Genomic DNA, 23031 nt, shown 5'->3' on the forward strand with positions numbered 1-23031 from the left:
CACAAATGCGTTAGCTTGGCGGTGCCAAATTCTTTTGTTTTTACATTTTGTATATTTTAAAACTAGGAGGTTACAATGTTGAAATATTTTTTTAAAAAAGAAAAATTTTACAGCTATCTTAAGACTAGAAATAAGATTCTATATACAAGAGAGGGGGCGAAAGATTTTTTTTATGAAAAAATTTTAAAACAAGGAATTCAATAGTAATAATTTTTAGGAAATATTTACAGTTATCTTAAAACTAACAATATAGTTTGGTACACAAAAGGGGGAACAAATTTTTATGAGAAAATTCGCAGGTGTTTTAAGACTAGGGATACAATTCTATTTACAAGATGGGGGACAATAGTTTTAACAAAGAGGTAAAATTACAACTATCTTAAAACTAGGAATACAGAATACAAATTTGAACTTTTTTAGCGGAGACTTATGCTTGGTCAAGATATTCAGAGGGGGGCTGTAGAAGCAGTTGCATCAAGGACAGGGGAGAGAAAGCGTAGATGGTGACCGGGAGAGAAGAGCAAAACTTGCAACTTTCGCTCAAACGGGAGATCAGCAAAAGATTACCGCCTCAGTCTAGTAGGTCGGATTGGCGGATGGTATTCTTCGGACCCGCGGGGAATCCTTCAAAAGTCATCGGACCTTGAGTCGCTCTCGCAGTTTCCGTAGTGGTAAGTGCGACGGCGGTTACATAGTTGCAGTCTGGAGCTGATCGGTCCCACAAGGCAAGAGAAAGCTTCTAAAACGAGAAATAAAAAGAGAGGGGCTAAATTGGGATATTTGTCGTTTTTATGAAAGTATAAATAAGGGACATATAGGGGAAATCACGATTTGCCAGTATATCTCGGACTGGGACATTGGGTGGTCTACCTCGGGCCCGAAGGGAATCCTTTAACTGAGACCTGGCGTCCAAGTACCCGGCGCATACCCAGACAACGTGCTCGATGTCGTGATAGCCCTCGTCACAAGCGCACAGACTACTCTCCGAAAGCCCAATACGCCGCAGATGCGCATCCAAGGTGTAGTGGTTGGACATAAGTCGGGACATTACACGAATAAAATCCCGACCCACATCCATCCCCCTGAACCAAGGCTTCGTTGATACCTTTGGGATAATGGAATGTAGCCATCGTCCAAGTTTACCATTGCTCCACGAGGTTTGCCAACTGTTGAGTGTCCTCTGACGACAAATACTAAAAAATTCGTTGAAGCAGATTGGTCTTTCGTATATGTCACCATTTAATGCGCCCACCTTTGCTAATGAGTCGGCCTTTTCATTGCCCGGGATAGAGCAATGAGAGGGGACCCAAACAAAGGTAATTTGATAAGATTTTTCAGATAACGTACACAAGGACTCCCGTATCTTCCCCAGGAAATATGGGAATTGCTTTTTGGGCTTCATCGCACGAAGAGCCTCGATGGAGCTGAGGCTGTCCGAAATGATGAAGTAGTGATCTGTGGGCAGAGTGTCGATGATCCCAAGGGTGTACTGAATTGCAGCTAACTCTGCGACGTAAACTGAAGCGGGATCATTGAGCTTGAATGAAGCGGTGATAGTATTGTTGAAGATACCGAAGCCAGTGGACCCATCGAGATTTGATCCGTCAGTGTAGAACATTTTGTCACAGTCGACTTCTCGGAATTTATTATAAAATATATTGGGGATCACTTGCGGGCGTATATTGTCCGGGATTCCACGAATCTCTTCCTTCATGGATGTGTCGAAGAATACAGTAGAATCAGAAGTATCTAGGAAACGAACACGGCTGGGAGTATATGAAGAAGGATTAATGCTCTGTGCCATGTAGTCGAAGTACAAGGCCATAAATCGGGTTTGAGAATTAAGCTCGACGAGCCTCTCGAAGTTTTCAATCACCAACGGGTTCAGAATGTCGCATCGGATGAGCAATCGATATGAGAGTTCCCAAAATCGATTTTTTAGCGGAAGAACGCCCGCCAGCACTTCGAGACTCATCGTATGGGTCGAGTGCATGCAACCCAAGGCAATGCGCAAGCAACGATACTGGATTCTCTCCAGTTTGATGAAGTGTATGTTCGCAGCGGAGCGGAAACAGAAACACCCGTACTCCATCACCGACAATATCGTTGTTTGGTATAACCTGATCAGGTCTCCTGGGTGAGCACCCCACCATGTTTCAGTTATTGTTCGGAGAAAATTGATCCTTTGTTGGCATTTCTGTTTCAGATACCTAATGTGACATCCCCAGGTACCTTTAGAGTCGAACCAGACCCCGAGATATTTAAATGTGAAAACCTGGTTGATCGTTGCACCCATTAATAGAAGCTGGAGTTGCGCCGGCTCACGCTTCCTAGAAAAAACAACCAACTCAGTTTTCTCCGTGGAGAACTCAATACCCAGCTGAAGAGCCCAAGCAGACAAATTGTCCAAGGTATTTTGTAATGGTCCTTGCAAGTCGGCAGCTTTGGGCCCTGTAACAGAGACCACCCCGTCGTCTGCAAGTTGCCTTAGCGTGCATGAATGGGCAAGACAATCGTCAATGTCATTCACGTAGAAATTGTAGAGCAGGGGGCTTAGACATGAGCCCTGGGGAAGACCCATGTAGCTAAATCGCGATGTTGTTAAATCGCCATGCGAAAAGTGCATGTGCTTTTCAGACAACAGGTTTAGCAAAAAGTTATTTAAAATTGGCGAAAGACCATGCTGGTGCAGCTTCTCTGACAGAATGTTGATAGAAACTGAGTCAAAAGCCCCCTTAATATCCAAGAAGACTGATGCCATCTGCTCTTTGTTAGCATAGGCCATTTGGATTTCTGTAGAAAGCAACGCAAGGCAATCGTTCGTCCCTTTGCCTTTGCGGAAGCCAAATTGTGTATCTGACAGTAAGCCATTTGCTTCAACCCAATTGTCGAGGCGAAACAAGATCATTTTCTCGAACAACTTCCGAATACAGGACAGCATTGCAATCGGCCGATATGAGTTGTGGTCGGAGGCTGGTTTTCCTGGTTTTTGGATGGCGATGACCTTCACTTGCCTCCAGTCATGAGGGACAATGTTACCCTCAAGAAACTTGTTAAATAAATTCAACAAGCGCCTTTTTGCAGTGTCAGGTAGATTCTTCAGCAAGTTGAATTTGATTCTGTCTAACCCTGGGGCGTTATTGTTGCATGATAAGAGAGCAAGTGAGAACTCCACCATCGAAAACGGTGTTTCGTTCGCGGTATCGTGAGGAGACGCGGCGCGGTACGTTTTCTGTACCGGGACAGAGTCCGGACAGATCTTCTTGGCGAAAGCAAATATCCAACGGTTTGAATATTCCACGTTCTCGTTGGTACTATTACGGTTACGCATACGTCGAGCCGTACCCCAAAGAGTGCTCATCGCTGTTTCTCTCGTTAACCCGTCGACGAACCGGCGCCAATAACTACGTTTTTTGGCTTTCATTAGACTCTTCATTCGCCTTTCTAACGACTCGTACTGTAGATAGCTAGCGGGTAACCCGTCTTCCCGGAAGGCCTTATATGCAGTGGACTTTTCCGCGTACAGCTCTGAGCACTCTTTATCCCACCACAGGGTGGGAGACCGTCCATGGGTATTCGCGCTGGGTACTGGTTTAGTCTGAGCTTGATTCGCACTGTCGAGAATCAAGCCAGCCAAAAACCTGTACTCTTCCTCCGGAGGAAGTTCTTGAGTGGATTCGATTTTAACGGATATCGCGGTCGCGTAACTCTTCTAATCAATGTTCCGTGTGAGGTCATACGATACATTGATTGTTTCCGATGGTCTTGAACCGTTAGCAATTGAAATCACGATAGGCAAATGGTCGCTACCGTGGGGATCAGGGAGGAATAAAAAAGAATTGTTTTAAATATAGTTGCAAATAGATTTTTTTATATAATTGCATATAATTTTTTTTATATAAGTTTATCTAACGAAAACACTAAACATATTTTAAATATTTATTTAGTTTGCAACAACTTTAAATAGTTTACTTCTTATAAGTTATTCACGTTTCTTCATCAAATACAATTTGTTTTTCAAAATAATCATGAATTTTCCTGTAAATACCCAGTTCCCAGATCGCGGATGTTTTGTGTGCGACTGTACTGTACTGTATTCTTTATTTAATAAAAATACACTCAGGTTTTTTTTACGCGGGGGATACGAGCCGCGTAAATGAAAACCGCGTAAATGAAAACCGCGTAAATTTCAAAATCCGCGTAAATGAAAACCGCGTAAATTTCAAAATCCGCGTAAATGAAAACCGCGTAAATTTCAAAATCCGCGTAAAAAAAAACCGCGTAAAAAAATACCGCGCAAAAAAAAACCGCGTAAAAAAAAACTTGAGTGTATACAAGTGTGGCGTGACCGATTTTGGTTGTGACGCGACGAATAATTGATAAATCCGTAAAATCGTAAAATAATTATTGAAGAAAACGATATTTCACACTCTTCTTAGTATCCCAGCCTTCAACTTAGGGCTATGATCATTGATCACGCAAGGCCAACGGACCAGACTTTTTCAATTTCGTCGGGAAACCACAAAACTCACTGCGAAAATCGCGATACGCGACAGACGTATTAAAACGTCAATAAAGCGAAAAATTATCATTTTAGGAAAAAAAAACTGTGCAAAATGTAGGGCTTAAGGACCTTAATAATTCGCAATTGTGGTTGAATCTGATGGCAAAAATTTGTTTTACTTTCTAATAAAGGAAAAAACATGTAGGAAAAGTTATGAAAATGTAGAGGTATAGTACTCAAGTGAGATCAAGGATGTGAAATATACAAATCGGAAAACTAGAACAGTGTCGTAAGCAACAGTTTAAAAATCTTACAGATCTTTTGCCTTCTGCTGCTAGGAGGCGAGTTTGGGCAGCGTTACTACGAATCGTTTGTCCCTCTTTACCATGAGATGCCGATGTACAACTTTGCCTACTTTATCGATTTTGTTGACTATTTTCGGCAAATTTAAGACTTTAAGAGACAACGAAAGCAATGAAATTGAAAGACGGATAGGTATTCTAGAGTGAATCAGTTATAAACTTAGAACGGAAAGGACTAGGCAAGCTCATGTGGACATGATCGAAAGGAAATGTGGAGTCCTTTGCCTTCTGCCAACGTCGGCGGTAAAACATGATGAGTTGTTCCTTAAATGACCATGCGGCAGACGTGGGTGCAACGTCCAACTCCTACTTAGCAGAAGGCAAAGGACTCTTCACATTTCCTTTCGATCATGTCCATATGAGCCTGCCTAGTCCTAGTTTTCCGTTCTAAGTTTATAACTGATTCACTCTAGAATAGCTATTTGTCTTTCAATTCCATTGCTTTCGTTGTCTCTTAGTCTTAAATTTGCCAAAAATAGCCAACAAAATCGATACAGTAGAACCTTGCGGCAATTGAAACATAGTAACACTTTCCCTACTTAGTAATCGCTAGCTAATTGAATGTCGTTAAAAAGAAAAAAAAATGAAAAGGTGTGACTAAATATTAGTCGAAATAGCAAAAGGAAAACATATAATGAAGAGTCCACAAGAGCAATTCTCACACCACCGCCTTCTCTCAATGTACAAACATAGCTTTTTTGAACCCCCATGGCCTTTAAGGAAACATACTTTTGAAACCCCAAATACGCTAAAAATTACACACAGCAAAATCTACAACCCATTTATGAGTCAACATCGTGATTTATTTATTTCATTCATGTTTTGGCGTGTCCATTGCTACCAATAACCAAAATATTAATGACGTGAATAAATAATACTGATAAATAATAGAATTAAACACTCGTATTTTGGCAAAACGAAATATCGAATCGAACTTCTTTTAAAAATATACGAGGTAGAAAAGGATTGATCAGAAACCGAGCCAAACACCTGAGAGCGAAAATTCTCGCGACATTCTCATTTAATCCCCTTCATAAAACCCCATAATCAGCTGAACCATCCATTTGCAGAAAGTTGCATTGCCATAAATCACACAGCAACGAAAAGCTATAAAATGTTAATGGGATGTAAAATAGCAATTCTAGCAAAGCATAAAGCAGCAGTTAAGTCTAATGCAATACCGAAATGAGAACACGAACGGAAATTATTGTCACATTAAGTCATACAAAAGGAATAACCAGATAATCAGTATGTATGGGAGGGGGGTGTTTGACGTCATTCGACTATTCCCATGGATGTGAAGGTTACTTTTAGGTGGTTGATCCAACGATTCATGGTTTTGAAGAAAGAAGCTTATACGTAGCAATATGACTATTTACGAAATAGGCTTCTCTTTGGACTACTAACAGTCCTGAAAAACGAGCCTTCGGAGATTCACGATCACCCGCTAAATTTTCACTGTATGGAATGGAAAATTTAGAAAAATATGGTTCAAAATTTTGCATCATTATATAGAAAGAGCGTAGATCGCAGCAGAAAAAGGAAGGAATGTTAGTCCCACACTTTTTATTACTAGAGGCCGTACACAATACTTCACACACCGCATGTGTCACGGGACGGGGGAGATGGTATTACAGATCGACATTCAATTGAAAATTGAGCTGAAATTTGCAAGCGATTCAAAATTTTCGGATGCGTTTGGCCACCATGGGATTCATGAAAGCTTTATTATTCAAAACTACATTCGACCTTGATGAGGGGCTACAAGGCGCAACGATTTAGCAATCGGCGTCCGGCATGAAATTTTACACATAAGTTTATCCAAACTGTGTGCATAGTTACGTTTCAAATGATTTCCATCGGCTATAGAAATTCCACCAGCGGGAAAAGTCGCCGCCATTGTCCGATGCCTCAACTATTACACCCATTCTGATATCACACTACGTCTTTCTATTTCTGCTGGACCAAATACAACTCAAAAAGGTTGAAATAACAATCTATGTATCAGCTCATTATAATTTATTAAAAGTCGGCCAGAAATCAAGGCAATTCATTATTACAAATTTGTATATAGTAAACTTGAACGGGAGTCAAAATACTATCAGCTTTGTTTACACTAAGTCATGCTATAGTGTCTCATGTTACAAACACTACCGAGTGCAAATATTCTTGTAGCGTAAGCGTACACCGCAAAGTGTTTTGGTAAACAAACAACGGTTTGTAGGTAAATAAACTTTCTCTAGTTTCGAGCGATGATTAGAGTGTTTTGCTACCAACAAGCAAGTTGCCATAATGACTCAGCATCACCCAAGTAATGGATCGGCCCACTAAACAAGAGTACAAATGAATTGAGTTTGTGTTGAAGGCAAGTGTTCTGTCAGGTTGGTATTGATTAGCGATGATCGATACACACGTGTTGTCCCTCGGAGTAACTATTTTTCACGAGCTTGCTGATATTCACTGCAAAACAAGTTGTTTCTTACCTGTCGACCAGTTGTAATTCAAGTCGAGATAGGCAGGGCCGATACAGCTGCCAAACGTTTGACATCTCAATGATTTATGGTCTAATTGGTTACATTTGCACTGGTAATTCAGGATGTACGAAGCATTTTTTTATTTCGCATGACGAGCACTAAAGTACATTAACGCTAGATCGCATTTTCCTGAACAAACAATTAGACTATCGTGGGGGTGGAAAATCAGACATATTCACATTGTTTAGCATTCGTGAGCTTACCAGACTGGTATTTCATTGAAAAATAAATAGACACCTAAGCTAGCCAGGTTGAGCGATAAATTTAGCGAGCTATTTTTAGTCGATTGCGTCGAACAGAAGGTTTCCCGTTCGAGTAAGCCACTTCTGTAACCTTGGATGTACTTCGCTATTTTCCTGCATGCCGGTAATAGGATATATATTGCAACGACGTAGTGAGAAATGTTCTAGGGAACGGTACTATCGACAGTTTGTATGGTCATTAACCGTTATTGTGATAAATTATTGATAATGCAATGTAATGGGACAATATTAGTCAGTGAAACATTCAACAAATATTTTTAGAATGTTTGGCTCGATTCAAAGTCAATCCGGTCAACAATACATCCATCTCAAATAATCTTTTCCTGCGTTCGACCACTGTTAACGAGGTAATCTTAGTAATAAATGAACTATATAGTAATATTCGCCTTTTTTATTGCTATTTAGTTCATTTATTTACATATAACAATCAAATCCTGCAAAGCAAACAAAGTCCTTTGTTCGTTTTGACATGTTTTGTTTGATAAGGCTAGCATTAGTACGCGGTGCCAGGCCATGCAGCTTTACTTCAATAGTGTCATTATACATATATGCTGGAATGTTGTATAAAACGTCATTATATTCAACAACGTGTTTCAAGTTTTTCTGCGAAGCAAATGATTCATCTGGACTAATGTTTTTGAACATAATCAGCACATCATGGCGTAGATGATAGAATTGCACAGTCTTAGCTTCTGCTATGTTTCGCTTCATTTTCACCTTCAACAACTACTCCCCACTTCACGAGTTGATGATCTTACTGGACATTTCAATAGCAACACAGAGAGAAAATCACGAAAGTGCAAATAAATGCAAATTATAAGAAATGTAAAACTGTTATTGTGACACGGATGTAGCCATTATTAAGTTTCTCAATAACTTTTATGGTGACATGAATGAAACCGCGCGATCCATGCATCTGTTCGTGATCGGAGGTTCCCAGCGCGAGTTTTTTGGTATGGGAGTGTGTGGTGCATTATTTTAAAAAGAAAAGCAATAACGAAGTGCATGAGTAAATGCGTACGGATAATATCCTACTGCGGCACTAAAAACTCACATTTTCACACGAAAAGTTATTGGCACTCACACAACTTCTCCGGAGAAATGCAACGTGTTATTTCTCCGGATGAATGAAACCGCCGGAGAATATGCGAATGAGTTTATCACGGTATCCTTTTTGCGCTCGCTGCCTTGCTATCGCTATTCCAAAACACGAAAAAACAAGTCTGTCGTACTTCTTTGCCGCTTTCTTTGAAATTAAGTGTATATTTTGACGCTTTCATTGATTTTCACGAAATTAAAATATTATCACCTTCTCCGGTGAGAAAGAAAAAATCAAATAAATTTTATCCGGAAAATTATTCTCACGCCATTTGTGGAGACGGAGAATTTTGCGACTCATCTTATCTCGGAAAAGTTGGACATCGGATAAGCCTCTTCTCGCGCGAGTGAGTGAGAATTACAATGCCTGCTTACTACTATCGTACAAGAAAAATTCCATGAAGATTTTTCCGGAAATCATTAAAATCGTTACAGACCATCTTTGATTCCGATGAACCTTTACACGTTTCACCGGCATGAAAGACTATTCATTTTCATCAGTCAATAAGACCATTTTGAATCAAGAGCAACTTTTTGAAAGCGCATAGATGTATTATGTATGCAAAATTTTCAAAAAAATGTTCAATAGTCTTATTTTTTACAATAAAGTTATTTGAGAAAAAGTTACAGGAAATGAAAACTTCCGCACGATGTATATTTTACACATACATTTTGACATATTTCACATAAAAAAAACAAAAATTTATATTAAAAATTTAAATTAAAAAAAGTCCTATTTCTTATTTTTTGTCATTTGTTAATGAAAACCTAAGAGAAAAGAAAAATGTTAAATGGAATTGCGGAATGGAGACACTATCACTGCTTATTCTAGCAATAATTTTAAACATGTTATCAAATTTCATACAAATTGACAGATTGAATTATACTTTTATTATGAAATATTGTTTGTGCCAGTTTTGGAATTATATTGATACAAGATAATGTGACTTCACTGTTACGGGACAGTTAGCAATCACACAACGAACCAAGTAGTTTAGGAGGTACGGAACAGTTTGTTGCGTTTCACAACTCATACTACAGTCAGTTTCTATGACATTCTCACTTCCTCAACAACTATTTTCATCTTTTCTACTAACCTATATGTAGTTCTACCTATTCACAGATCAGTTCGTCGTTGTAAAAAGTTATCCCCAACAGTTCAAAACAATCATTATAACAGATCAATATAACTCGATCTACAGAACAGTTTAAATTCCCTTTGTAGTGCATGTGCATGCAGTAACTACTGTGAATAAAACCTCTGAATTTGAAAGCAGTGTCTGCGAGTTCTGCTGTACGACGAATCTAACAGTTTCCCTACTGATTAAAGAACCGACAGCTGTTAGACCGTTGATATGCGTAATTTTCTTATAAAATATTATTTTCAATTTTATTTCAAATCAAAATGCATTTAACGAACATCCCAAGTAGCACTTGTAATAAACAACGACTACGATTAGTTGCATAGGCATAAGCTTTTATACGTGCGCTTTTTTTGGTTGCTAAACCACCTCAATAATCGTTGCCATATACCTTTATGTGACGAATTATGTTGCTGAAAGTGCTAGTCAACAATCGGTGTCGCTCGGGATCTTCATAAACGCGATAGTGTTTGAGATATTTGAAATTTTATTTCAACAAAAACAATAGATTCGCAAAATTACGACCTTTTTATAAACTATTTACGTTTCTCCATCGTTACTTATCACCATTGAAATGTTTATTGTTTTAAGTAAAAGAGATTTTTTCAGTGTATTTGGATCATGAAGAAGCTAACAATAAGAAGGTGGCGGTGGTCAGCTATTCTCGTCCGCGTCCCTTATCACCTATTTTTATTGGGTGAGTCATCAACAGTGCTATCTTTGAAAATGAGTCACTTTGGTTATGTAACTTTTTTTCCGTTCTTATTTTATTGCAAATAAGTACCTAGTAGTCTTGATTCTATTATTTTCAAAATTGCACATATTTGATTGTATGTAATTTTAAATGTTCTCCGCTGGCTGATGCCAATCGAGCTACCATTTCTTTGGACTGAGCAAAGGCGTTTCTTCGTTTGTTGACGAAACCCAAATAGTAATGTGCATTGGGAAGGCGCATGGTCCTGTCTGATTGGAATGATGGTTTCAATCATTGACAGTTCGTGAGAGGGTTCGAGGGCCAGCTACCAATTTCCTCCAGTAATATCAGCACGAAGAATAAATGTTGTATTGTCATGTTCATTGATTTGCTTTCAGTTCATTAAATCAAGTTCATTACATCATTACAACTTGGGATTACCAGGAATTGTACATTGAAGGATGGTTTGTTGCTTCCAGCCATTATCATCTATTGATTCTCTGTGAAATTTCAGGTAGTCCTGATCAATAACGGAGTAGCAGCCAGGGGCGGTAACACAAGCCCAAGCTCATGAAGAAACCAACAATAAGAAGGTTTTCTTTTTTTATAAATAGTTTCTCCATTCCGTAATTACATTTAAAATATTTTTTCTTTGGGTTTTTATTGACAAGAGATAAATAATTTGGAAACATGTTTTTTTGTGATTTTTTTTTAGAATAAATTTTTGTTTTAGTGAAAAATGTTACATTATTTTTTTCAGTGCGTAGTTTTCCGTGCAGAAGTTTTCATTCCATACCAAGTTTCCTCCTATAATTTTGCTATATAAAATACGATAATGGCGCTTTTTTTTTGGAAAATATTGCATGCAAAAACTTCTAGGTCCTTTTAAAATATTGCTCTTGCGTTAAAATGTTCTAATTGCTAGAGGAAATCATGGAGATTAATGATTCGAACACAACTGCAAAGTTTTGTTTGGCCACATTATAATCCCAAATTGCAATATTTTTTTGAACAACAATCACTTGTATATATTCCTTGCTTTGATGTGAGTCTTGTTAAAAATACTAGTCAATCACTTGACTGCAATATTTTAAGCAGTCAATTAAATGTTGAATCTATGATAGCATCTTCAGATACCCTACCCTTCGTATAATCACATTCTAAACGAATGTCTGTTTTCTGCAATTTCAGTAGAAACAGTTCTATCCGATACTTCCAACGACCAAGAAACGTTCTAAAAATAAGCACTAGTATAATTATCATGTGTATAACTAAATTAATGCCTGCCTGTTACCATCGTCAGTAGAACCGGTTCTGACTGGTTTTAATCCGATGCATGAATGATATCCACGACTATCAGCATAATCATCATCGGTACAACTGTTGCACAGTGAGCGAGACAAGTATTATCTTTCGTGTGATTGTGAATCGGTACTGCACAGTAGAAAATAGTGAAATTTAAAAGACATGTAAAACAATACACTACATTAATCGACAATTTGATTGCAAATAAACTTAAAATCTATGCAATAAATAGAATTTCAAAAAAACATTGATTTCGTACTTTTACTACTGATATTACCGCATCCATTAATTTTCAACCATATTGATGAAATTGTAATTTTCAATCAAGCTGTGAAATTATAACATAATTTGTTGTCATGCACAAAATGTGTGCATAAAAATAAAAGTAAAATTACAAAACAATTTTATCTGTATGTGCTTATGGATCGTCTCACACATCAGCACCACTTCGACGGTAGATGAGCAGGAAGTGATCCGGAGTGTGAGTCCATAAGCCGCCACGCCGGTACGATAACTGTGGTGGTTGCGTACTGCGCGATTCTAGTCTTGAACGCTAATGCTATGTATGTAGCAGAATGGATCACCCTTTTGCAATGGTATGCAATTCCCACTTGGCACAGGCGCATTTAACATGGCGCTCTCGAGCAATTCGAGCATCTCGATGACGATGGTAAGTCATAGTACTGCCACTCGATACAATGTGCTTTAATATAGTCTAGTCCACTAGACATGTGTGGTCCAGAGAAAACAATAATGGGAACTTCTTACTAGTGCAAACAGTTTCGAGTGGACTTCAATTTATCTCACATCCCACCTGTACCTAACCACCTCCAGGTCCTGTAACAGCAACTGGTGGCCTCGATTGTAGTGTTAGAAGTTCAGACAAACCGCGTACGCGCGGTATCGGAAACAAGGTCGAAGAGGCGAAAACTTTACGCCAGCTGAAAGATGATAATATTTGTAACTGGATGCCAATTATTTCGCCATAAAAAAACGAAGACGACACACGGTGGCGGTGGCCATGTCGATAACCGGCCAGTGCTGGTGCGGGCTACGTACTTGTACGTATGACATTATTGCCGTCACGAGATGAAACGATCTACTGCGAGCAGCGCCGTGGGGATGTGCTATTTTTAAAATCACATTCATTCGACGCATCGAGCCCATCACAACTTCATGTGCGATCGCCTATTCGGACGTACAGGGCCTACGTGCCGGTGGCGCGGCGATAGACATTTCTGCTTTAATAACATTGATTGATTTGCCGCGGAATGTGCCTGCAGTCGCAACAGAAAATCGAATTCAATTGAACCAATTAGGTTGCACTCCCGGTGCGGCAATCAGCAGACCGACTCCGTCAGTGAGAGCGAATTGTGATTTATTATATGATGATGAGTGAACGAATAGCCGCAGTAGAATCATCGCAGTCTCAACTTTCATGTAAAAAGTACGTGTGTATGTGTGCGGTGCGTGTCACCGACCGAAATGAAAGTAGGAGAAGATCAGAATTTCGCTTATCACCTTAATGATGTCATCCGCGTGAAATGTACTAGATTGAATGAATTTCGCGGATGTTACGCGCCAACTGGCTGTGTTCAACGAACAGTTAACGTTCTAGCGATAGCCGTTTTACTAATTCATTACCGACTATAAAATATTAGCACAAGTTCAATGGGTGTGGATGAGTTTGTTTCATATGCTTTTCATGTCAAATGTATATTACCATATCACATTCTCGCTTATGGGACAAATTCGTAAATTTGGATTATTTGTCTTCTAGTTGCACCTATTACAAAAACATCTAGCAATCTAGTTTTTTTTCTGTATCTATATAAGAAAGGTATAAAATTTGCTTCAACTATCATGAATAATTCCGAGGCCCGGTCGGCTTATATACCATTCGATTCACCCCGACGAATTCGGGCAAGTCGTTATAAGATTTAACATTTTGGGTTAAATTTTTCGGTTAAAATAAAAGAAGAATCGGAAAATTAGAAGGAAAGCTTATCTTTTTACGCCTATGGCATTCTAAAAGAATAATAATTATCAGATAACTGTTTAAGTTTTGCTTTTTTGTGTTTCGAATCCATATTGTCATTAACTAAGCACCATCTGAAATCGTTTGAAGGGGTTATATTTGCACAAAGTTGAGCCTCACAAAACCGAAAACAAATTATTGCATATTCTGAAAGTACATACTTTCGATAATATTCAGCGTTGAAAAAGTTCCAGATTTATCTGGAAACTTCCAGACTTTTCGCAGGTGAACAGACACCAGGTAAAGCCAAACATTTCGCCAGATTTTTCCAGATATTCTGAATTCTACGTTTCACTACGGGATGACACTTTTGAAGATCGACTCGACTCTCGTAGTATTGATTAAAATTATCTGAAACGACCCTTTAAAGAAACTGTATCTCTTCTCTTATACTTGTCCTTTGTATTAAACCGGGATTGAATCAATTAGGAATGTAGCATAGATAAAGAATAAAATTAGGGGCGGGTATAGTGTAGTTGGTAAATTTATTGCCTTGTACGCAGCTCAGTTGGGTTCGATTCCCAGCTCCGCATATAGGGATAGTGATTTTTCCAACCACAAAAAGGGGCGAATGACCCTCAGGTTTAAGCCTCTAGAATCAAACTAAAAAGATTAAGGTTAATTGTCAATACTCTTCCATTGTGACTTCAAGAAGCATTGCTCCTAAGATCCAATGAAATCAAAAGCCTCTTTTTTATCGTTTATCAGTTTAATCGAAAACTTGAAAGCGCTCCATCATTTGTTCATTGAAACTTGATAAGCACTCAGCGCGGATAGAGGCTGATGGAAACTAAACACGAATAAAAATCCATTTTAATCCTCCGAAAGTCATGCAGTGCACCTAAGTTAAAATTAGTTGTTAGCGTTTCGGATTCTCCTCATCAGCAACTAGCACCATCTTAGTGTCAATTAGATGATAAAATCTAAACTAGCACCAAAATTAGCACTAGTTAGACGCTCAATCCTAAATCCAAAAAGTCATACGTCTTTCATGAACTAAGCAACTAGGATGTTACGAGTGATGTCCCGGAAAACAAGCAAAGAAGCTCTGGTTTACTGCGCATTTTTATTAGAATGAGAATGATGAGAATGCGCAGCAAACCAGAGTTTCTGTGCTTGTCTTTCGTGACATCACTCGCAACATGCCAGTTGCTTAGTTCATGCAAGACGTATGACTTTTTGGATTTAGGATTGAGCGTCTAACTAGTGCTAATTTTGGTGCTAGTTTAGATTTTTCATCTAATTGGCACCAAGATGGTGCTAGTTACTGATGAGGAGAATCCGAAACGCTAAAATCTATTTGTTTGTTTTAAAGGTTTTTTCTCATATACAATCTAATCCTCCAAATCTAAACATCCAAAGTTGACTGCTTCGTAAAAATGTGATCGTGACCGAAAAAAATGTTTTCACGAATTTTCTTCGCTATGAAAGCTCGCAACTTCAGAACGAGTCCACTTATACAAAATGTTATTACGCCAATTCATAACTCAAATATACATCATTAATAGCCACTAACTTGAAATATTTTAAAACCTTTATTATTTTCAATCCTGCCTAGAGGCTATTTAAATTATTGATAATACAACAAAAATCAAATGCTCATAAAACTGACCTTTACCTGCTAGGGACAAACGGAAGACGCCATTTTTCATCATTTTGAGCTTTCCAAAATATTATTGTCGTTGTTAACCACGTTGAGTTCTTGTCTTAACTCTACGCATTTAAAAAAAAAAAACATTTTAGCAAATATTAAAATGAATGCCATTTTTCGATGAGCAAGTTTTTCTTTAACTTAATCAAACTTCGCCTCCCATTCGGAACATTGTCCCTAATCCATATTTCGGAACATATCTTCAAAAAAGAACTCAGAATAATTCGACAACTACGAGACCTTGGCTAGAGATCAGTATAAGACCCAATTTCCACAATTTTCCAAAAGTAGTCATGTGGTTTAAAACTATAGGTTCTCAATGAAGTGATCAGACGATATACTTCCAAAATTATTATTATTGAATATTTAATCAGATTAGCATTAAGTTTTTTTTCAATTCAATTAATTTTGGTTTGGGGGGGTTTGACCTCCAACACATCCCGCCTCCCTGGCTACGCCACTGATCCACATTGAGAAATGCAATAGCCTTTATGCTCCTAAAAATGTCGTATCATGTGTTATGAGCGAACTGTATGAACTTAGGTCCAGCGATGATATACACTACACATGATCCCACACTTGTCCCGTTTTTTATGGGATTTCCTATCTTTATGGGACTGATATGCGATCATGGGCAGTACAGGAATGCACTAAAAATAACATATTCTGGACAGGTGAGGTGGTTAGTAAAAAGATTCTATCAGGTGCTTTCACAGAGAATTGTTACGTATCCGATGTTTGTTACAAAATTTAATCTGAAATTACACTGTCCAACTACGACTCACAATAAATCAGTTTGTTTCCATTCAATTGTATCAATAATGTTCGTCGAATAACATCATTCCCAACCAATTTAAGCACAACATAGACCGATCATGCGAGAATCAAGTGCACATTCCTCCACGAACTTCCCCCGATAGAAGCACTCGCCATAGCCGTGGCGGCGTCAGGGCGGAGAGCGAAAGCGGTCAACGCTAACGCTCGTGCATCGCGTCCCGCTCGTGGACGGACGAAAGCAGGATAGCATAAAACCGAGCGCATACAAGCCCCCGTGCCGTTTAAATACTGCTGGCTGTTAGTAAGAGTGAGAAAGCAAGCGAAAAATGTAATCGGTATTAACGATCACTTACAACTCTCTGAATTTATGTGTATGAGCTGAGCACTGCACCATCGGTACAGTGTCTAACTTGATTCGATCGCGACAGACAGTATGGTACCATCAGGCGGCAACTGGCCGTAGAGAGGAATCCGAGTGTATAGGAGAAGAGAAGGCAACAAAGTTCGCCGAGCGCGCACTCTGTCGGTTCCTCAACCAAAACGAAAAGAAGAACGTCCCGATGGCTGAGGTAGCAACTAACGGTCGGTGGAGGTAGCGGTGGTTTATATTATTTTTGTACATATTTTATAAGACATAAATATGTATTGCCAAACGAACATATTGCACTGAAAACCCGCTTCATTGCTGTTCCAACTGCGTACTTGGGTTACGTGCTACTCCCCGTAGCCGAATCAAGGCTTTTAATTTTCAATATCTACTCGTGACTGACGCATTGAAACTTATAATAACCTAACCAATGGATAACAGGTAGATTACAGAAGTGTAAAACTATGCAAATCAACTGTACGATGGATTAAACGTTTGGATTCCTCGCTAGCACGACCGGTGCATACGAAATTCAACCCCACCCACTACAAACGGTCGATAGCTAAGATATTTTGCATTGGGCTCGGTCAAAGCCAGTAGTCATCTCGCTAAATAATTCGTCTCGAAAGTACCTCCTCCTATAGGCCACACACGGAATACCACTTACTTCATTCACTTGTTTTATACGCCTCACAGATTACCAGATGACTTTTTCTGCTGTGTAATCAAATACGCACACACGTCTCGCGATTCAATTCGGTTCGTTTCGTTTGAAGGATACTTTAAGACTGAATGCCGCTCGACTGAATAGTGAATCAGATCACTGAATTCGAAGAACGTTTTATTTTTCCAAGTTGAACTGTTTGTACATTTCGGGTGATGAATTGAATCGTAATCCTGAACAAAGATGGGAGAAAATTGCATTTTTGCGCAGCTTACGTAAGTTCTACAATGTAAATTACTTTCAGCTAATTTTATTGAGTTTTACTGTTCTTCGTTGGAAGAATTATTGCAATCACCGAAAAGAAAACTGCATAATATACTGCTACTCACAAAACTAAAAATTTTAGGATATAGCACAATAAAATCTGGCGGCCGGAAAAGATTGCCAGGAAGTAGTTATTGAGAAATTGGCCTAATATGTCGATCCTCACTGTTAGCAGTTTCATAAAACATTTACAACAGATTTACAAGTTGTTGATATAACAGCTCAATCAATAAGGACTCTCATCTAAACCGACAGTAATCACTCGAGTAAACATATAAATTCCTCAGCAATGGTAGCATGCATTCTAATTTCGTATACTGTAAAGTGGTGTATTAGATCACCGCGCAAACAAATTTTTACCTGTCAATCATCGTGAGGGCGAATTTTCACCCTTGCACTGAAAAGCCGGAATGTTTATCAGGCTAGCTAATGAAATTTGTAAATATTCGAGACACTGAGCTAAAATAACATCGAGTAGAGTAGAGTACACATCTTGCACTATGTTCCACTTAATGTGTACTTGATTGAATAGATGTGTTTGCATTTCAATAACAGCAAAGACTAAAATAACTATGGGCGGATGACCTAACGGTTAAAACCCGTTTATTTTAATACTAAAATAACTGAGGCTGATAGTTTATAAAACAATTGCGTGCATACTACTTAATACTTTTTTAATAAGTTAAAACACAACTACGAAGCGGCACATGATGCTTCAAACACACCCCATTCCACGGTCCCGATACCGTTCGTATATTTAACGTTCATTCATTCACCCAGTCGCTCATTCACGGGAAGTTCTAGAACCAAGCCCCCACAATCCATAGACAGACAGACCAAAATAAACCGCTAGCTTCATGCGTCCGTCGTTAGACGACCCGCTTTTTCAAGGCGCCATAATTATCGCTAGTTGTCGACAGATATCGCCAAACAGCGATCAAACCACCAGGCGCAGTAAAAGATATTACCCGTTGACGGGACCGCAATCTCAGACACGTGCTCGAAAGAGATGCCCGAGGCGCCAACCATCATCACAGCGCCTAATAGCAGTCAATTATCGTTTCCATTTTTGTGTATATTTGTACACAAGTATAAATAACTCTTCTTTCTTTCCCTGAATAAGTATTTTATTTGCTTCATCTATGAATGACAATTGTTAGCCAAACAACACGTAAGTGCTAATTTTAGGAAAAGTCGAAATGAGGTTTCTTCAAAACAGAAGCCACGTACGCCGGTCCAGTGGCCGGAGGGCGATTCGTATAGATTCATCCTTTCCTGTGTGTAGGCAATGACGAAGGCATGCAGCTTGTTAATTGTTTGACCAATTAGCTCACAAAATACTGACATAAAAAGACACGCTGCGGTTTGTCCAGCCCAGGGTATTTTTGGCATGTACAAATATAACCATTGGTCATCGCTTTGCAGGCGGTGACATATGTCGTTTCTTAAACATGAGATAGCGTCCGGCGATTGATGGCTCAACATTTGCACGTTTCAAAAGTGTGACTGATTTGTTGTTTTTCGATGGAAAGTAGAATTCGCATGTTTGTTCAGTAATATCGGTATGCAATGGAAAATTTTAAAATTTTGTTCATCCATTTTACTCAAAAATAATGTTTGGAAGTATGGTTATCCATAACATAGTTTTGCATGCAATAGTCTGCATCCTGAAATAGATGATAGATACATAAAAATGAGTTATACTACGAAACTATTTAAAGTATGTCTTTTCGACTAATATTGAGTAAGATTTCTTTTTTTGCTTTATTCTAACGACAATCACTACGCTTGAAATAACTAAGTAGGGAACTAGGTAGGTTCCCTTGATATTCTCGCATTGCATTGTGACGGAAACTTTGGCGGAATGCGTACTGACTTCAACACGTTTCACTACTAATTATCCCACACGAATCAGACCCATATCAAAACCTCCTTACTCCCGGGATTCATTACGGATAAAGTCTATAGCTCTTGACCACATTGGGTTAGGTACAATATAATATCCCCTGTACGTTTGAAGAACTAAACAATCGGATACACAATTGCATTTCTGTATGAGTAGGACACTTAAATATCAAATAAAAGAAATTCCGTAATCGGATTCACAAAGATCAAACGAATAACACTCAGCACGCTGAATAATAGCCGTGTGATAATTGAGTTTACAATGTCCAGTCAGTGCTTTAACTAGAATGCTGCAATTGTGCTTGAAAAAATGCAACAAATTCTTTGACATTTTCAGACTCGCATCCGGCAGAAAAGTTTTTGTTTAAATACAAGTTTGGCAGCTACGTTGTCAGGGTTGGCATGTTCGGATGCAACCCAAAAGCGAATCTTGTGCTTTACCCAACTAATCGACAGTGATGAAATTGGGTCTGGACCTACGAAATCAGTCGCACTTATTTACAGCAATACAGATAGCATTTGAGAAGCTGAGTTCTTCGATTTGAGTTCGACATACGTTTACTAATTTCGATCTCGAATCTGCCAAACTAAGTGCCAAACTTTAGTGCACTGTTCACAGGAAAAGATTCATTGAGAACAAGCTTGATACGAATTTAATCTTTTGTCTTTTACTGGTAGGAGTCGGACCTAGACAGAGATACTGATCACTCGAGTCTAGTTTTGGAAGGAAAAACAAGGTTTTCATCGCTGTAGCGACTGTAAATGTAGAACTTTGCAAGCTATTCGATTCATTCAATCCCATGTAGTTCTGACACTACTTAGTCAGCTGCGACTACAGCCGAGGTGTTGTAGAATGAGATAATGTCGATTTTGTTAAGGCTGTGAACCATTTGGCGATTCATTAACTTTTAGTTAAAATTTGACACTTCAAAAGTTATTTTCTCTCGAATGGTAAAATTTATCCGAGTGAGCGACCTATTTAAAATGTTAACATTTGGATAGTTATTTAGAATTGATAGCTGCGGTAATCGTGATTTGGTAGAGGTGTGAACATTTGTCGAAATATTTAAATTATTTTATCTTTCTTAGTCTAATAAAATTCGCTATATTGAATCTATTGATTTCACACATGATTTTTTTTGCAATTTGTAGCAGAACCTAAAAATTAATGCGCATAAATATCCTGTGAAAACTATTGAAATTCATGTTGCGTGCATCAAAATTTTAAAAGTTTGCCACACAGAAATTTGTTTCAATAGCGATTTATGTGACAAAAGAACAATTTTATTCTTCAATTATGGACCTATCCCGAAGGATGCATCCTCATGAATGATGAAACTTATGTCAAATTCAACTTCAAACAGCTTTAGCGGCGGAAGTTTTCTTTTACCAAGGATCGCCGAGATATTTCCAAGAAATATAAATTTGTTTTGTGGACAAGTTTGTCGATAAGCTGAGGATCTGGCAGAGAATCTGCAGTGGTGGTCGAAAGACTCCGATTTTCATCACAATCAACAATATGCCGTTTATTAGGTCCCATTCATTGTGAATTAATCTGAATGGGACTGACAGGACCGTAATGCAAACTGAAAACTTCTAGAACAATATAAATTCTTTTTAAATGTTCTTCTTAAGTTTTGGGGAAAAACAATGTTTCCGTCTTATGGCAATCTTTCGATGTTTTTCACTTCATTTTGAGAGAAATCTTCTGAAATTTAATCAAATCTTCTCATGTCTGAAATCATCTCTAACTTTATGAAATCTTTTCTAATTTAAGGAATTTTTTCGAAATAGTGTGGAATATTTACTAATCAACAAAAACCTCAATATACAATATTCCTCACTAAGGAGAAAATTAAAGTAAACCTACTTTATGCGTAAGGAGCGCAACTAGGGTTGCCATCTCTGGAGAGGCTTTGACCCGGAGATTTTCACTGATCTGGGGGGTTGTGGATTTTGAGTGGAACGAGACAGAAATTGAATCAAAGCGATTGCTCGGCATTTTAGAGCACTTTAATCGCTTTTTATTACTACGTTGCGTTTCCTAAGCACGGTATACTTCGTAGATTGCAGACTGATGACTCTCATTTCCAGCCAGACTACTTGAGGAGCATTGTTTGGGAATAACAATTGATCCAGTCCAAGCGAGAGTTTCGCCTGAGAGCCACCATTGCGGGCCACGACCATCTTTACCGTAACTTGGGATGAGAAAGGAAGTGTTGATGTGGTACTTACTTAACGGAAGGCCCCGACTCAGTGACACTCCCATAAGTACCACGGATTGGGTAGTGGGTGGGTTGTTAGTCAGGATTCGCTTCAAGCAATCGATGCGACTGAGACTATATTTTCGTGCATGTTTGAATAGTTTATTGACGGTAGGATACGTAAATCTTCTAGGCGTTTAAACTCTGGCTAATCGTTTATCGAGATTGTTTCATCGAAAACAACTTGAACTCCGGACAGCCGGCTGTCGGGAGTGTTGTCGACAATGTAAAATGGACCGTAAACAATGAGTTTAAAAGTGGGATGGTGGAACATTAAAAAATTATGTCACGCAAAGAAAAATCCGCTCAACATTTGTACTATATAGAATGAAATAGATGCTAGACGTAATTTTTTGCTCCGACCGAATTACGTATGACTTGGTAGACTGGTTAGTTCCTAACAAGTTCGTACTGTTATTATCTAATCATAACTATTTTTAATAATCATTTTAACCTTTTGCTCGATTTCGTCATATCGTAACTCTAAAATCTACTAACTGTAACGAGAAGGGCTTGAAGACTAGATTTTTGAGGTAGTTTGCAAATATTGATTTCTCCAAATGATTTGAAGGAGGTCGAAAACCTCACTCAAAATTTCAGCATACGGGGTGGTTTATCCGCTTCGTGATCATTTTGGTGAAAGGCCAAACTTGAGAAACTCAAAACATACATAGTAATTGTATGTCGATCGAACAAATTCATTTAAAATAATGTCGTATTTGGTGTACCAAATTCATCTTTTTCAATAATTAGTACCAACGGAATATTTCATAATATAATGAGCAAAACAATACTATGTTCGTATTAGCTACTTTGAGAATGATTTCAGAATAAAAGTATTTACGCACATATAAATCCAGTAAAAACTAGTAACTTCCGAGTGATTTTAGTTTAAGGGTACATTTTTACTCTACGAAACCGCTTTCGCTCAAAATGGAACCAAGAGGCCGTTCTAACTTTTTTCCCTTAAACAAGTAACTTAATTTACTTTAGCCAATTATTATCAACCCCTTTTAAGAGTAAGAATGGACATATGTTCATTCATTTCTAGTTTAGTGGAAAGTAAATCTTTTCTAATTATTTTCCGGGCAGTTATAAAGGCATTTAGATAACACAAGTCAAAAGTTAGATCGTAAACT

General features: G+C 38.4%; 1 protein-coding gene across 5 annotated transcripts in view; it reads right to left on the minus strand.

The window, feature by feature from the left end:
• The window catches only part of LOC131686761 (ion transport peptide-like), a 90588-nt gene that overhangs the window by 19542 nt on the left and 48015 nt on the right, over positions 1-23031 (minus strand). The window contains exon 1 of one of the 5 annotated variants that reach the window (XM_058970734.1): positions 17403-17511. The exons of the other annotated variants lie outside the window; for them this stretch is intronic. The gene's annotated coding sequence lies outside the window, so the exon portion shown is untranslated. Of the gene's footprint in view, positions 1-17402; positions 17512-23031 lie in introns of those variants that run through there. 5 annotated transcript variants of the gene reach the window in all.

Source organism: Topomyia yanbarensis, chromosome 3 (genome assembly GCF_030247195.1).
Source record: "Topomyia yanbarensis strain Yona2022 chromosome 3, ASM3024719v1, whole genome shotgun sequence".
Lineage (NCBI taxonomy): Eukaryota > Metazoa > Arthropoda > Insecta > Diptera > Culicidae > Topomyia > Topomyia yanbarensis.